Genomic DNA, 7,213 nt, shown 5'->3' on the forward strand with positions numbered 1-7,213 from the left:
TTGATTTCAGCAGCCTTGATCCATGAAGTTGTTAGTGTAGGGAGAGGAATGGTACGGAAGCGGTTGGTATGTGGAGATAATTATATGAAGGCAGTGGCTGGGTGCGAGTGATAGGTGGGTTCACGTGTAAATGGTGGGCAGGTGTGGGCAGCAGGTGCAGGTGGGAGCCAGTTAAGTTGGAAGTGGCATAATCAGGTGCAAGTGATATTCATGCGCAGGTAGCAGGTCCAGGTGCAGGTGGGTAGAAAGGTGTCGAAGCAGCTGGTGGCACCCCGCCGCAGGGAAGGAGGGCAGACGTGACCACTCCGGCAAGGTCGAGGTTGGGGCCAAGCCGCTACCCCAGCCAGACTCCTCCGTCTCCTTCCTCCTCATACACACCCCTTTTCACCTCTCGCAGAATCTTCATTAAAGTTTAGTACTTGGGAAAAGAAACGGTCTTGAGCCTATTCATGTGCTCTCTATCCAGGTTATTATGATATTCGCTTATGAAGTAAACTATCATATAACGACGCATCTATTTCTTCTAATTCCCCAACGCATGTTTGTGGAGGAGGACATTTGGCTCAGGCCGGCGGGGGTGAGAGGAAGAGACGAAACTAGTACGAGGGAGAGGGAGCGAGAGGCTTCCATATCTCACCCTTCCTCGTCAGGCGGGTGTGTCACAGTGGGACGGTCTGTGTCACCTAGTTTCGTGCAGGTACTGGCCCGCCTTTCCGAGGACTTATCTTGGCCTGCTGCTGCTGTGTGGGGGCCTGGGAGCACCCCGCCACTGTGGATGACAGGATGGAGGACTCTCAGAAATGTCCGCATTTTAGCACCACTTTGCTATTCTTGAGAACTATCATTGCCGGAGTAAAAATTTATCGCTCTCGCTATCAGCCGCACCAACACCAATGCTCCTAACCCTTACATGGGCAGGCAGGGCCAACAGGGGCATAACTACCCCCATCAAGACATCACCCGAAACGCAGAGCTCCCGATGGTCCGTAATCCAGTATCTTTGTCGGTGATTCTTATAACAATCGCCCCAGACATCAGACCCTTTACTCAGCATCACTTCTAGCAGTATAGGGTTTTTAGGCGTCGTTTGTATATTTCTTCCGCCGCTCTAGCCTCCTTGCTTGGTCCGGGGCACAATGTTATCGGGATGCGGGTGTGTGCTTCGGGTGCAGGCGGGCGGGGCGCAGGGGAGCTAGACCCCGTGAGATCTCTCAAGTGCCCGACACTCGCCTCGAGAACTGGTTATTGCGCGCACCCCTTCAGCCCCTACCCCCTCCACAGCCTCCCAGCACACCATGCCGGATGATCATACCGCACCCCCGACTTCCACCTCCGCTCGCCGCACCAGAAAGACGGCCACTTCCACACTCACTCTTGCTCTCGAAGGACCTGATCCACCAGACTCGTCACTGACCCGGCAGATGCATCCTCCGAGCCAGCCAAGCACTCTCTCCACCACAAAAACCTGCCGGAGCTATGGATCCGTAAGGCTGCAGCGGGGAGGCAGCAGACGCGGCACCGCAGAAAAACCAACGACCTGCAGGGAGCGAGTCGGTGTTGGTCCGAGTGAAGAAGCTTGTCTGTCAGTGAGTTGTTCCCCGGCCTTGACACGCTACACTGGGCGAGCACACACCTGGCCGGTTCATCTTACCTGTCGTGCCTCAACTATGCGCTATTTTTCTTCCACTCGTACTTGATATTGATAAAAATTCGTCTCGCTTTAAATAATTCTTTGTGACAATTTGCCATCAGGGATATTTGTATTGGTGGAAAGTCACACACGAAATGAATGCGAACTTTCGCTTAATCAGTAAACAGCGCGGTCGACCTCGAAGTGATCCTGAGCTGCCCTCAGGACCCGTCCGTCCTCCAGAGTTTAGGGGCGTGAGCTTCAGAGCATCAATAGAATAAATATTTACTCTGCGCAATGTTGAGACCAGCACACAGGAGAGAGAAGGGGGATGGATGGGTGGAGAGGGGGAGGCAATGAGAGATGGAGGGGTGGAGGTATTGAATCAGAAGGCTTGAGAGACGCTGAAAGAGAGGGAGGTAAGAGGAAAGGAATGCTGTGAGGGATGGGTGAGGAAAATTGAATAATGAAGAAATTATCTGACCTGCGTGAAAGGATTATGACCTGCTTGGTTGGGTGAGGAAGGCATGAGTGAAGTGGAGGGTTTTGTAAAGGACTCGAGTGTTGGAGAGCTGGTAATCTGGTGAAAGGAAGAGACGAGTAAGCTGATGGGGAAGGTGGTTAATGCAGTGAGGGCTGGACCACTAGTATAGTATGCAGACTAGTATTCTGTTTTCAAATACTTCTTGTCCACCTTCTAAAAAACAGTATGTCAAGCAGGTGACGAACCCTCGCTTAAAACATCAATGTGTAATAACCACTTTAATTTTCTTACTTCAAGTTTGAGGGCCCAAGAAGTCAGACCTATGACTCAATGCAGATGTGTAAAGAAGTGCTGAAATCATGTTAATTAAGGGTGTTGTGGAGCGCTATAATAGTCAGGTGCAACAGCCAGTCTTACCAGCCGATCACCAATACCCTCATGCACACACTCTTCATAGCGAAACCTGTGGGACGTAGCGATGCATGGTTCTTGCCGGGTATCTTAAGCATGTTTGCCACTTTAAATACACTGCTCACATCAGTACAAATGTCAGGAAAAGAAGTACTCTGAAAAATGAGGCAGAAAAGTGTAATGAAGCTTTATTTTGGCATTATATCGGCACATTTTTCCAGAGAGCTTTTATCCAGATAAACACTAATAGAAATGATGAGTGCAAACTGGTGAACTTAATTTACACGACACTGTGGCCGACGCGACGCTCCTGGCCCCGCTAGTGTAGGATGCCAAATTACGGGGCACGATCTAGCCTGAATATTGTCTCCTTTCTGCCCGCCTCGGGCATGCCCTCGAGGCTCCCACGCCCACGGCAGCACACCTGTTCAGAGGAAGATACTGATGGTGTGTTTTGTTTCTTAATTTTGCCTCGACGAAGTTACGTATCAGTGACTCAAAATTAAATGCAGAGCATGGCTGTGACTTAAACTTTTCATCTAGTAGGACTTGTTAGGCAGTCATGCATGCCAGGAAAATTGTTACTCCAAAAAAAATAAAGCCAGGAAAGAAAATGAACAAATGCCAAAATAGAGACTGAGGAACCTTCAATTTGATTATATTTCGTTTTTACGTCTCCAGTTTTTAGGGTAATGTTTTTTCCTCATAAAACGGTTGATCGGAAGGGTGAATAAACGTTGTTAAGTTATTAAGAATTATGACTTTTGGTCGTCATACCAGCCCATACTTTTTTATCTATAAAAAAAACAGTTTTAATCCTTTAAATACTCCCATTTCCTTGACTGCATATTTTTCCTCCTTTCCCGCTGCTCCCCTCGCCCAGAATCACTCGAATACCACTGAGCTGGGTAATGAGTCATCCCCTCTCGCCTTGCAGCCACGCACGAAAACACCAGGTTCAAGTTATCCCCCTGCGTGCCTGCTAGGAGCTCCGGGCACACGCGGAGGGTCACGGTTAAAATCACGCCCATGACCCCATCACGGACTGGTGCAGGCATGTGACGATACGCCCCCCCACCCTCAACGGACACACACACACACACACACACACACACACACACACACACACAGCTTCGTGGAGCAGTGGATAGCGTGTGTGAATGCAATGTGACAGGCTGAGATCCGCGCCTTGCTAGACCGAAAACTTTATCGCTGACAGAAGCGGGAACTGTCCTCCTTTGAGCAAGGGTGATGGGGGGAGGTGAGATTCCAGCCATACCAATAACTCGGTTCAATGAGCCTAAGGGAGCTCACTTCTGAAGGGTACTGGCTGACGAGCACGAGTCCAGCAGGTGATCAGACTTTGGGTTAATGAGGCAGACACTCCCCCCCATCGCTATTGTATATGCGTCAGTAGGGCGTGGCAGGACACAAGAAGCTGACCTAGCTCAGCATTATGATCTGTTATATAACAACCTTGCAGCCTGTCTGTTGACTTCTCACATCTAGTTATTCTTCTTTTATGTATACTTGTTCAAGAACGCGTGTTGTTTCCATATTTTACAGACGATTCTTCTTATTGTATTATAATCTCTCGTAACACACGCCTGTTCCTCCTTTACGGTAATTTCTTCCTCCAGATGCCTATGGCCAAGATATGATAACGTCAGGCTACGTCAGCTGCGTTTTGTCGCAATTAATATTATAACGGATATTTTTTTCCTGATTCCGCGAAGTTTTCAGTGGATGTACATTATCATAAGTAAACATTTAAGCATCAAGGCGAGTGGTCAGCTGGTGAACATGTGCTCTCAGAAATTGAAGTATATATATATATATATATATATATATATATATATATATATATATATATATATATATATATATATATATATATATATATATATATATATATATATATATATATATATATATATATATATATATATATATATATATATATATATATGCATTGTATGCCCTTGATCATCATATTGAATCAGTACGCCTAAAGACCGCCCGATCACACCATATAGATTCCCTTCAGACTCCACCGTCTTTGCTGACTTAATGTCACCAAGAATATTCACTTATACTACTAAAATCGGTTTCATTCAGCCTTATACTAATACCCCACTTCTCATGGCTCTACTTGAAAAAGTACAGGAGACGTGCCTCTGTGGGGCGCCACGAGCAGCACCCCTGATTATGGCTCCGGCAGGGCACGCCACGACCCTCGCCACCTCACCGCATGCCCAGCTCACCACCCGAGTGACGTCACGCCGCGCTTGTCTGGACGGTGAGGGTGCGGAGTGACGTCTTTCAGTCCCTGCATGCTAGAGTGGAGGAGGAACATGCCGGAATATGACCAAGCCTCCCTGACTCGACTTACTGGCAAAACATTAAATATTTTGCTTGTACAGCGCAAACCAGTCATAGGAGTGAGCATAAACATACACACACACACACACACACACACACACACACACACACACACACACACACACATGGCCTGGTGACCCCATCCTCGTTTACACACGGAGGGAAGAAAGGTCGTAGCGAACAGAGGAGAAGTAGGTACTGGGAGTAAAACGCAAATCTTGTTCCTCCACTATCTCTTTTTCTGTATTTCTGCAATCAACACGGACCAGGACTCCTCTGGGCGTGTATCTTGTCACCTGTCTCACCCCAAGATGCCCGAGGAATGTTACCCAGTGCAAGCCATGGCCTCGTATTTGGCGATAAGCGAGACCTGAATCAATGGCGTTGGGAAATACTCACAACTATGGAATGCACGGAGGAAGGAAATTCTTGAAGCTATCATAGAGTTTCTTAGTGATCAGGCATTTTATTCTCATTATCGCGTTACACACACACACACACACACACACACACACACACACACACACACACACACACACACACACACACACACACACACACACACACACACACACACACACACACACACACACACACACACACACACACACACACACACACTCGGCTTTCCCTACCCCTCACCCCTCTCTAGGATGGTCTTTGTCCGTAGAGTTTGGGTCGCGCTGGGCGGGTCGTGATGGCTGGCTCCCCTCAAGGTTATCGATGCGAACACCAGCCCGGGACATGATAGCGATCTGAAGGCCCCCGCATTTTACACAACTTTTAACTTCGGGGTACATTGTCCGTCACAGAATATTAACTCGCAGGCCATCCCTTCGTGCGCGTTGATTCTGGAGAGTCACCTTCTGGCGTCAGGGTTGGTGGCTAAATGTAGCTCACGATATGTGTTTGCTGGGTCGTGACAAACACCGCACGCTGAATAGACTCACGGGACGGCCTTATGATTAACCTGTGAGGCCGAGGAAGCTGAGTGATGCTTGCCTTGCCTCGCCCACGTCCGCGCTTCTGACAGTGTGAAGTGAAAGAAGGGGAGGAAGGAGGCACTGGCTGATTGGTGCCGCTTGTCCACCGATACTTGTCCTCTGCGCCCTTGTTAGCCACGCATGCACCAGGATTGTTTGATGTTGGCTGTGAGAGAGATGTATTAAGACTAAGTAGACACACTGACACGACACATTGGCATAACAACGCTGTGTTATCAAATTGACAGTGTCGTGTGTGTAGGCTTATGATATAGGCCTACTCGCCCACCCAAACAATTGTTCACAGTCCCTCCTCCTGCAGGCGACGGCCGTGTCCCGTATGACTGTCAAGGGTGGGGCCGTACCCCGCGCTGCCCACACACGGACTACACAGGAACGATGGTATAAATACGTAGAAAGGCTTTGTGAAGAAGGGAGAAAAATCACCGAAAGAATGACAGAGAGATTTGCCTACCGCCGGCCATTACATTAAGAGATTATAAAAAGGAGAGTCAATTTCCCCTTGGTCCATTACCATAGCGACCCGCCCGCACCCGAGACCCACCCAGACCCACCTGAGTGAATCACTGCTGCCGTTGAAGAGGTACAGTCTTCCCCTGCCCCCGTGACCACCCTACCAGGTGATCCTAAGTTTCCCACTTTAGAGCTCTCTCCACCCATACCTCGTAGCTGTCTCAAGTCGCCCTCTTTCGGGCCATGCATGTCGCTTGTGTCGCTGTCTATTCGTAGCTTCGTCCTCACTGTGGGACACGGCCCGACAGTGGTCTTGAGACCGTGGCAATGCGTCGCTGCTGTTCCTTTCTGACGTGAGTTGGTGCGACGTGGGCGGTTGTGTATCGAAAGTTATCAAAGTGTATGCTATCTAGTGTTTTTTTTTAATGCAATGCATCACGCTCCTTTCGGTAAGACTTGATTTTAATTAAGGTTTTTGTTAAAGAGTCCACATTTCTGGAAAGTACTTGGCCCTACTTTGAATTGGTGAGCATTAATTTTCTTTAATAGAAAAAAGAACACTTGTCCAGATTTGAAGGTGATAACAGCTACTCAAGCACACAGGTCACACAATTATATGAAAGCAATTGAATAACTTTTATCTTCTTTTTCTCTCGCCGTACACTTTTTCAGCACGCGGATCCCCTGCGACACATATAAGGCAGCGCTGTGATTGACGTAAGACAAGGGAGCTGTCTCCCCCCCCCCCCCTCGGCATCACTGTCTTCCGCCCACGGACAGGACACAATGCATGCAGCGTCTGCCTCCGTCTTGCCTTTTTATTCATACATCGCCCCATAGAGGGTGATA

This window comes from Eriocheir sinensis, chromosome 10 (genome assembly GCF_024679095.1).
Source record: "Eriocheir sinensis breed Jianghai 21 chromosome 10, ASM2467909v1, whole genome shotgun sequence".
NCBI classification, from domain to species: Eukaryota; Metazoa; Arthropoda; class Malacostraca; order Decapoda; family Varunidae; genus Eriocheir; species Eriocheir sinensis.